Genomic DNA, 11,615 nt, shown 5'->3' with positions numbered 1-11,615 from the left:
GTAATAATAATAATAATAATAATAATAATAATAATAATAATAATAATGCTTTTAATAACAATAATAACAATAAAAATAGGAGTTAAATATGTTTTTAGTCCTTGAAGTTTCACTAATTTTTGGTTTTAGTTCCTGTATTGAACATTGATGATATTTCATCCTCTTAGTATTGAAACATGTATGTTTAATCCCTAAAAATAGGCAGTGTCTATTTTTTGGTGATTTGGCTAACGGTCCTGTCACGTATTCATTATGCACTGCCTACCACTGTTTGCCACATTTAGGGTTTTTAACAATTGGATTAACGAAATTTTATTTGCACATGTGTTTGAGTGATGAGATCAATTAGGGGTCAAGGTAAACAATTAGGGATTTAGGGCAAATTGGATTTTTGCAAGTGGGGAAAAGTATGTTGGTAGAAACATTATTCGAACTCGAACTCGAACACTATCGTTGAAACCTTCTTCTCCAAGCATTGTTTCAAGGCGGTTCGTTGCGGTGCTCCTTGTGGTGGTCGTGAATTGGGTGGTGAAAGAGACAAGGTGGTTCATTCGCGCATTAGATCAAGGTAAGTGATTGTATTTTGTTTATCATTATTGGGTTGATTTTTTGAGTTAAGTGTTAATGTGTGAATGTAGGTATAAAAATGGTGTTCGAAGTTCGTTTGCATCACATGGGAAGGTTTGTTAGTGATAGGGGGCTAGGATATGTTGGCGGAGAGGTACACGTGATAGTAGGGCTTGATCCATATCGATGGTCTTATTTTGAAGCAGTTGGAATCGTTAAAGAATTTAAGTACGATGGAGACTTTAAACTATGGTGGAAGGGGTCCAGGGAAATGCTGATGAATAGTCTGAGATTACTGAGTGATGACAAGGAAGCAATGAACTTGTCTAAGTATGTAGAGGGGAATGGGACATGGTAGAAATATATGTTCAACATGTTCCTAGTGAGCAAGTGGAAGTTTTGTTTCTTAGTTGTGGTGAAGAGACACATGATGGAAACATGGAGGGTGTGGCTGACGTTGTAGAAGAGGGTGGATTGAATGTGGAAGAAGGTCATGCTGTTGAGGAACATATAGATGTTCAAATAGGTCGCGAAGAGGTTCAAGTAGGTGAGGAAGAGGTACAAATTGGTGAGGAAGAGGTAGAAACTGGTGAGGAAGAGGTTGAAGTTGATGAGGAAGAGGTTGAAAATGGTGATGATGAGGTTGATGATGGTGAGGAAGAGGTTGAAATTGGTTAGGAAACATGGAGGAATGTGGTTGAGGGGGAAGTAGAAGCTTTAGCTGAAGATTATCTGGATGAGAGTGAAGAAAAAAGAATGGATAATGATGATGATGGGTTTGGTGTTGAGACTAGATAATGCTCCTAAGTTTGAAGGGACCTAACCAAGGCATACATCTCCTTGTCATAAGTGGGGTAGTTAAGTGTGGCACCATTGAGTTTTTCACTAAAGTAAGCAATTGGGTGCCTCTCTTGTAACAATACTCCACCTATTCCTACACCACTTGCATCACATTCTATCTCAAATGTTTTGGAAAANTTTGGAAGAGCTAGAATGGGTGCATTGGTGAGCTTTTCCTTGAGTTGCTTGAATGCTAACTCTTCTTTCTCCCCCCACTCAAACTTCACATCTTTCTTCACCAACTCATTAAGTGGTGATGCTATGCTAGAGAAGTTAGGCACAAATCTCCTATAAAAGGAAGTTAAGCCATGAAAACTCCTAACCTCTCCTACATTTTGGGGAGTTGGCCACTCTTGAATGGCCTTCACCTTNGTGGGATCAACATGGACTCCATGCTTATTGACTATGAAGCCTAAAAAGATNACACTTTCCTCAACAAATGCACACTTCTCTTTATTGGCAAATANGTGGTTGTCTCTTAAAGTGGAAAGAACCACTTGTAAGTGTCCTAGATGATCTTGTAAATTTTTGTTATACACTAGGATATCATCAAAGTACACAACCACAAATTTTCCAATGCAATCTCTCAAGACATGATTCATTAATCTCATGAAAGTGCTAGGTGCATTAGTTAAGCCAAAAGGCATCACCAACCACTCATATAATCCAAACTTAGTCTTAAAGGTTGTTTTCCATTCATCACCTTCTCTTATTCTTATTTGGTGATAGTCACTTTTAAGATCTATTTTGGAAAATATAGTGGANCCATGCAACTCATCAAGCATGTNATCTAGTNTTGGGATTGGGTGCCTATACTTTATGGTAATATTGTTAATAGCCCNACAATCACAACACATTCTCCATTTTCCATCCTTTTTAGGGACTAATAACACAGGCATCGCACATGGACTCAAACTTTTTGAACCCACCCCTTATTTAACAACTCTTGTACTTAATTTTGAATCTCCTTGGTTTCTTGAGGGTTAGTTCTATAGGTTGGCCTATTTGGTAGGCTTGCTCCAAGAACAAAATCTATTTGATGCTCGATTCCCTNATTGGTGGAAGACCCTTATGTTCTTCTTGGGGAAATACATCCTCAAAATCTAGCAAAAGTTTTTCCAAAGGAGATGGAATTTAGACTCTTGAGTTGTTATGCATGAAAGAGCACTTCTACAAAGAAGAAGGAATGAAGGTTGCTCATTTAGTAAAGTTTTCTTGAAGGTTTTCTTAGATAAATTTCTCTTCTTTTGAGTGACCTTAGTAGGATTGCTAGTCTCTCCTTCCTCATGTATGCATGCATTGGGAGCTTGCTCCTCTTTTCCTAAGCACTCTTTCTCTTTTTCCTCATCCTTTTTCTTTTTCACTTGTTTTTGACCTTCATACACCTTAGAAGGTGGTAAGGGATGGAGGATGAACTTCTTTTCCTTATGGTGGAGGGTGATCTCATTGGTAAGGCCATTGTGCATGGTTTTCTTGTCAAATTGCCAAGGCCTACCTAAGAGAATGTGGCAAGCTTNCATAGGAATAACATCACAAGTTATTTTATCTTCATAGTTTCCTATGGCAAGCTTNACCTCCACTTGTTGATCTACTCTTAAATCCCCTCCTTCATTGAGCCATTGAAGATTGTAAGGCCTTGGATGGGGTTTGGTAGTAAGATCTAACTTTTCTACCAACCTTGTGCTACAACAATTGCAACAAGATCCACTATCCACAATGAGAGAACGTATTTTATTTGAAACTATACATCTTGTATGAAAGATGTTCTCTCTTTGGGTTAGGGCTTGAAGATGAGGTTGGTTTTTGAGGACTCTTTTTATCATGAGAAGATCTCCCTCACAAGGAAAGGAATCTTCTCCTTCACTCTCTTCCTCAATCTCATTTGTATATTCTTCTTTCTCACTTTCACTACTATATGAGTCAATACCCCTTAATATGATGGTTCTTTTTGTGGGGCATTGAGATGCAATATGTCCCCTCCCTAGACACGAAATTTGCACAGTGCATAAATATGGACAAAATACTTATTGCATTTAAAATATTTGAACGTGTTGCAGTGAGATACATTAAGCAATCAATCAAACTTATAAAGTATCCCTCATCAACTTTTTCAGCTCCATCTTCCTTACTTAGCTTTTCCTTTTGATTCACAGGAGTGCTTGCTTCCTTGCATCCTTCAAACCTAAAATTTTTTCATATCTCTTTGGCATATTTCTTCTAGCAGATAAATACTTCATACTCAGCTTGCTTAATTTCCATTCCAAGAAAGAAAGTCATTAACCCAAGATCTGTCATCTCAAAAACCTTCATCATTTCTTGTTTGAATTCCTTAACGATCTCTACATTATTTCTTGTCACCAAAAGATCATCAACATAAAGTGAAACCATCAGAACATCGTTAATCTAATGTTTAACATTAAGTTTGGCTTCAAACAAGCTTTTTTTAAAACCAATGTTCAACAAATGATCATATATTCTGTTATACCAAGCTCGTGAGGCTTGTTTCAACCCATAAAGAACTTTTTTAAGAAGATACACCTTGTCTTTTTCTTCCTTCTTCTGGACTATTTAAAGTAAATTTCTTCCTGTAAAACACCATTTAAAAATGTTGATTTTACATCAAGTTGTTACACTTTCCAATTCATTTAAGTAGCTACAAGAAGCAAAATCCTTATGGTATCCAAACGAGCAATTGATGCGAAGGTTTTTGAATAATCTACACCAAAGATTTGAGCATAACCTTTCACAACAAGTCTTGCCTTGTATTTGTTGATAGAAACATTAGAGTTTAACTTGGTTATGTACACCCATTTAACTCCAATCACTTTCCTATTTTGAGGTTGATCAACCAACTCCCATGTTCTATTTTTTTCAATCATAGACATTTCCTCCTTCATTGTAGTCAACCAATTATGGTATTCTTTTGCTGTTTCAAAATCTACAGTTTCACAAACAGAAATATTACACCTTTCATAAATATTAGAGAGTGATCTTGTACCTCTTACACCTCTCACAGGAGCATCATCTACTAATTCATTTTTCCAATCCTCTTCTTCCTCTTCTATTCTTGAAGTAAGAGACTTAAATTGTAGGTCTGCTATAGTTTAATACTATTTTTTTCTTTTATCCCAGTTCCACTCTTCATCTTCTAGGAAGTGGACATCTCTTTTAACAACAATGCTTCTTGTTTGTGGCTGAAAGATTTTATAGGCTTTGATGACAGTGATATAGCCTATAAAATTGCCCGGTGATGTTCTTTTATCAAGCTTGTCACACTTACTCTGTGGATCATGAGTGAAACACAAACATCCAAATATTTTGAGAAAATGTAGAGATGGTTTATAGCAATACCAAGCCTCATAAGGTGTTTGATCATTGACAGCTTTTGTAAAGAGTTTGCTTTGCAAGAAAATAGTTGTATGAGTTGCTTCTGCCTAGAACATTTTGGTAGATTTTTTTCATGCAACATGCATCTAGTCATCTCTAAGATGTATTTGTTTCTTCTTTCACTTACTCTATTTTGTTGTGGAGTATAAGGTGTGGTTAGCTGATGCTTAATGCTACCTTCCTCATAAAAAAATTATTAAAGTTTTCTTATGTGTATTACTTGTCGTTATCAGATCTTAAAATCTGAATTTTCTTGCCAATCTGATTTTCTACAAATTTTTTTAACTTAAAAAAAAAAAATCCAGCTACTTCTGACTTGAACTTTAAGAAAAAAAATCCAACACATTCTTATGAAGTCATCAATAAAAGCTACTTAATATCTATTACCTATAAATGAAGGAGTTCTTTGAGGTCCAGATATATCTGTGTGGACTAACTGCAGTTTACAAGTGTCTCTTCTTGCTAACTTTGGAAATGGCTTCCTATTTTGCTTTCCAAATAAACATTTCTTGCATGTTGGTATTTGATCATGAAGATCAGCTACCATTTTCTTAGACTGCATCTCTAATCAAACAAAAATTGTCTTCAAAAGCGACTTTGAAGCCTCTTTAAATCAATTGGCCAACACTCAATAGGTTTTGTTGAATTTATGGTACAAAAAGGAGATCAGAAATTAACTTTGTACCTAAGCAGCTTGTTATTGCAACAGTTCTCTTTCCTTTGACTGAAATATAATCATTATTGCCTATTTTGACTCTGGTGATCTTGGTTGGCTTTAAATCTTTGAAAAACTACTTGTCATAGGTCCTACGGTTTTTGCAACCACTATTAATCAGCCAACTTTCATTTTCTTCATTGCTTGCAAAACAGGTGGCCACAAATAGTTGATCTTCCTTCTCCTCCTAATCAACAACTTTAGCTTTCTCCTCTTACGATTGATTTTTGTTCATGTCTATGACTGCTTCATGTCCCATTTGATTACACTTTATGCATTTGGCATCTGGTCTATTGCATCATCTAAATGGAGATGACCCATTTTGCCACAGTGTTGACAAGGAGGGTAATTTTTTTTTCACCCTATCCTTTGTTGTAATTATTTGCACTACTTTGACACCTAGCTGAATGATTCTTCTTGTATTTTTTTGCTTGTTGGCTCTTGGCTAGAAAATCTTCCCTCATCAATCTTTGTTGCTCTTGGGCTTGGAAGGCATGTATCACTTCAACAAGAGTGAATTTAGAAATATTCTTTGTATTCTCCAAAGACACAATAAATGCTTCAAACCTAGACTTGTCAAAATAGGTCACAACCCGTGGGTTAACCCGGCCCACCCTAGGTTCGGGCCGAGTTTAGTTTGAAAAAATTGTATTTTTTTATGCGGGTCAAATTTCAACCCAGCTCATTTAGCCTCTGTTCTTTTGAGAGTAATTTACTGTATACAATGAAATGCGAAGACGGATTTCATATTATATGTGTGTTCGCTTTTAAAGATTTGCGCGTATTTGAAAGCGCGGATTTGCAGGATTCCTCAATTTTTCAATCTCTCATTTATGTGCAGATTTGCGAGGATTTTATGAACATTTACAATTTCACCCTCTTAAATACAGGGTATTTGATTGAAATAATTTATAGGATGAAATAATAATAATAATAATAATAATAATAATAATAATAATAATAATAAATAATAATAATAATAATAATAATAATAATTAACATTAATTTTTTATTCTTTATAAATATTTTTAGAATTAAATATAACATTAACAATTATCATTTTATATTACTTTAATAAGTAGGGACATTTTGGTAATCTTTAATTTTTACCTATTAAACAATTTTTTTATCTATCACATCAATCAAATCCTACACTAATTCTCACAAACTTTACTTCCAAATCCACTCTCAATTACCCACAAATCCACTCAAAAAGCCTTAAACCTATTTCATCCGGGTTGAACCTGTGGTGTGTCGGGTTGGCCTACCAACCCACCTACCAAATTTTATTTTATTAAAATTTAATTTTAATTTTCTAAAAAAAATATTTATTATTATTTTTTACTTGAAAAAATTATTTAAGTTCCCTATTTTCAAAACTAATTAAACATCCCGGGAGTGTAATTTGAGAGTTAAATTTGTTTAAATTTGAATTATAAAAAGTTTATAATTTTTTATTTATTTTAAAAATTGTAATTAAGTGGAGTTAACTCGTTTACCCATCAAAGCGTGGTAAGTTGGGCCAAGTTCAAATTTTTCTAGCTCACTAATAAATGAGCCAGGTTGGATTCAAAACTTTTTTAACAATTCTGGAATCTGTAAAATTACTTTACAATAATTTTATCTTGTTGGCAATACCCAACAATTTTGTATGAATACTCCTTAATTGTGTCATAATCTTCTTCTATGGCTTCCCAAATATCTAAAGCTTCTAGATAAGCCTTCATTTTAGCGGCTCAAATATCATAATTTTCTCCATTGAAAATTGCAAGAGTTACTTAAAAAAATCTTGATTTAAAATCCATTCTACAGGTCCCAAAAAAAAATAACAGCAACAAACAGAAAATATATTGAAAGAGAATAATAAAAACTTACAATTTATAAAACTTAAAAATAACTACCTACTAACAATATGTTTCTACAATTAAGTCATTTAATAATTTAGAAAATAACAAACCTAACTGATTCTTTAAAACTAGAAGCTATTTTCTAACAGTTACAAAGGAGAAAATGGTAAGAATTGTATACAAAGAAATACAATTTTATTAATATAAAGAGAATTGGTATACATATAAATTTTATGAGAGAGTAACTAAATGAAATACAATTTTGTTAACACTATTTCATACAATAATATATTTCATAATTTTTATTTATATATTATCTTATGTAATATTTATATGGTTAATTATTTTGATAATTAATTTTAATTATAATATTTATTAGAGCATTAAATAAAATAAATAATTATTTAGATACTTTTAAGATATTAATTATAATTTTAAAATCTTAAATAATTGTTATGATTTTAAATAGTTATATAAATAAAATATATGTTTATAACTTATTTAAATATATTATTTTAATAATTTTCAGAATTTATATTTATGGTATTATAGTTATCTTTTTATGATTATAATATCATTTTATATGAGTTATTTGTTCTTAAAATTTGATATATTTCTTTTAGTAATATGGTTAGAATAGGAAAAAAAATACTAAAATAAGTATATATAAAAAATAGTTGCAAAGATAGATGGAGTTAGGAAAACAATCCTCCTTATAAATAACTATCATAATTCTTTTGTGATGATAGATGCAAACACGGAGTTGCATGGGTTTTCCCTTTCGTTTTATATATGAATAAAAAATAATTCTTTTAATAATTATTAATAAAAAAACATTTATTAAATTTATAAAAGATATATTTTCCAACAGAATTATAAAAAGTAGTTATGAAATCTAAAATACTTAATAAGATAGTTTATATTAACAAGAACACAGAACACATAAAAAGGTTACCTAGTTATAAAAATAATTTTATTATTATTAGTTATAAAAAAGAAGAAGTTAGATTTTATTTAAAAAAGAGAAAAAAATAGTTAAAATGCATATTAAATTAAATAAATAATTATTTAGATATTTTTATGATATTAATTATAATTTTAAAATCTTAAACAATTATATAAATGAAATATTTGTTTATAATTTATTTAAATTTATTATTTTAATATTTTTCAGAATTTATCATTTCATATTAAAAGTTAATCTTTTTTAATATTACCTTTGTTAAAAAAAATAACTATTACTGGTATTATTTTTTCAATACGAAAATATTTTCTTTATAAAATTATATATTTTTTATTATGTGATAAAATAGATAATTGCAAATAATTGCATAACTAAAAATAATCTTCCAACTCTCACCTTTTTTTTCTTATAAATCTATGTATTTTTCATATTTTTAAAATTATATTACTTTAATGAAATATTGTATTTTAAATAATAAAGCTTTTAATTACATCTTATATTTAATAAATACTTTAGGATTGTACGCACTATCAAATAATAATATTAACGAAATATTTACATTTTTTTTAATTGAAAACATCATTCAGTTAACTATTTTGAATTAGATAATATATAGAATGATATTTCTGTAATCTTTTTACAACTAAAATCTGCTCCACCAAACATTACCAACAAAACTATAAAAAAACAAGAGAACAAAATAAAAATCATAATGGGATTGAAACAAAATATCCAAGATGTAAACTAAAATGATAGATTAAAGGTTTATCTAATGGAGGAGAAACTTGGTATATAATTAAGATAATATAAGAAATCGCCATCAATATAATAATTTATTAAAGCTAAAACAACATTATAAATTGATTAAATGTAATAGATTAAATAAAGGATGGAGTTAGCAAATTTATAAATAACTATATCATACTTATTGTATGATGATGATAAGTGGAAACAGTTGCATGTGTTTTCCTTTTATTTTATATATGAATAAAAATTAATTCTTTTAATTATTAATAATATAAAAACATTTATTACATTTATAAAAAATATATTTTCAAAACAGAATTATAAAAAGTAGTTATGAAATCTAAAATATTAATAAGATAGTTTATATTAACAAGAGATTACCTAGTAGTTATAAAAACATTTTTATTATTATTAGTTACAAAAAAAATAAAAATAAAAAGTTAGATTTGATTTAAAAATAGAAAAGAAAAATAATTAAAAATGCTTATTAAAATATTATAATTAAAATAATATAAGAAGATTCTAGAATGCAAATACAAATTGCATAGGAGATCGCCATCAATATGTTCATATTAATACATTAAGATATAACAATAATTTATTAAAGCTAAAACAACATTATAAATTGATTAAATCTAATCCATTAAATAAAGGATGGAGTTACCAAATTTATAAATAACTAGATCATACTTCTTGTATGATCTTGTATGATAATGATAAATGGAAACACATAAGTTGCATGTGTTTTCCTTTTATTTTATATATGAATAAAAATTAATTCTTTTAATTATTAATAATATAAAAACATTTATTAAATTTATAAAAAATATTTTTTCAAAACAGAATTATAAAAAGTAGTTATGAAATCTAAAATATTAATAAGGTAATTTATATTAACAAAAATATTTTTATTATTATTAGTTACAAAAAAAAAAAAAGTTAGATTTGATTTAAAAAGATAAAAAAAAATTCATATTAAAGTATTATATTAAATAAAAAACTATTTAGATATTTTTATAATATTAATTATAATTTTAAAATCTTAAATACTTTTTATGATATATAAATGAAATATTTGTTTATAATTTATTATTTTAATAATTTCAGAATTTATGATTTCGTATTAAAAGTTAATCTTTTTTTCAACATTATACCTTTGTTAAAAAAAATAACCATTACTGGTATTATTTTTTCAATACGAAAATATTTACTTTATTAAATTAAAATATTTTTATTATGTGATAAAATAGATAATGGTAAATAATTGTGTAACTAAAAAATAATCTTCCAACTCATCCTTTTTTTTTTATAAATCTATTTATTTTTCATATTTTTAAAATTATATTACTTTAATGAAATATTGTATTTTAAATATTTTTAAAATTATATTAATTTAATAAAATATTGTAAAAAGATGGTTTAAACTTTTATATAAGGTCCATTTGTTTAAATTTTTTACTTAGATTCACTTTTTTTCCCTTATTTTTATTATAACCCTTTTAAATGATCAAATATTATAAAGATTTTTAAAAATCTTATATCAATTAAATATATATTAATTAAATATAAGGTTAATTTAAAATATACAAATTAATACAGACCTCATCTTATAAATTGTTTTTTAAGATTAAGATATATTTAAATTTTATTTTTTAACACTTATCACAATCAGAAATATTTAAAACTGATAAAAAATTATTAAATTTATAAAAAATATATTTTCAAAATAGAATTATAAAAAGTAAATCTAAAATAATTAATAGGTAGTTTATATTAACACGAAAACAGAAAATGTTACCTAGTAGTTATAAAATAGTTTTATTATTATTTGTTATAGAAAAAAATAAAATAAAAAAAAGTTAGATTTGATTTAAAAAGAAAAAAAATAGTTAAAAATGCATATTAGAGTATTAAATTAAATAAATAATTATTTAGATATTTTTATGATATTATTATAATTTTAAAATCTTAAATAATTTTTATGATATAATAACAGCTATATAAATGAAATATTTGTTTATAAATTTTATCATTTTAATAATTTTCAGAATTTATGATTTCATATTAAAAGTTAATCTTTTCTTAATAGTATACCTTAGTTAAAAAATACTATCCATTACTGGTATTATTTTTTCAATACGAAAATATTTTCTTTACTAAATTAATATTTTTATTATGTGATAAAATAAATGATGGTAAATAATTGCGTAACTAAAAAATAATCTTCCAACTCTCACCCTTTTTCTTATAAATCTATTTATTTTTCATATTTTTAAAATTATATTACTTTAATGAAATATTATATTTTAAATAATAAAGCTTTTAATTACATCTTATATTTAATAAATACTTTAGATTGTATGCAATATCAAATAATAATATTAAAGAAATATCTACATTTTTTAATGGTAAACATCGTTCAATTAACTATTTTGAATTAGATAATATATTTTAGATATTTCACTTTCTAAATGTGATATATATAGAATGAAATTTCTGTAATCGTTTTACAACTGAAAAAGAAAACATAGCTCATATGATTCCCATA

This window comes from Vigna radiata, chromosome 10, assembly GCF_000741045.1.
Source record: "Vigna radiata var. radiata cultivar VC1973A chromosome 10, Vradiata_ver6, whole genome shotgun sequence".
Lineage (NCBI taxonomy): Eukaryota > Viridiplantae > Streptophyta > Magnoliopsida > Fabales > Fabaceae > Vigna > Vigna radiata.
The sequence above is the reverse complement of the archived record's forward strand: the minus strand, read 5'-3'. Positions refer to the sequence as shown.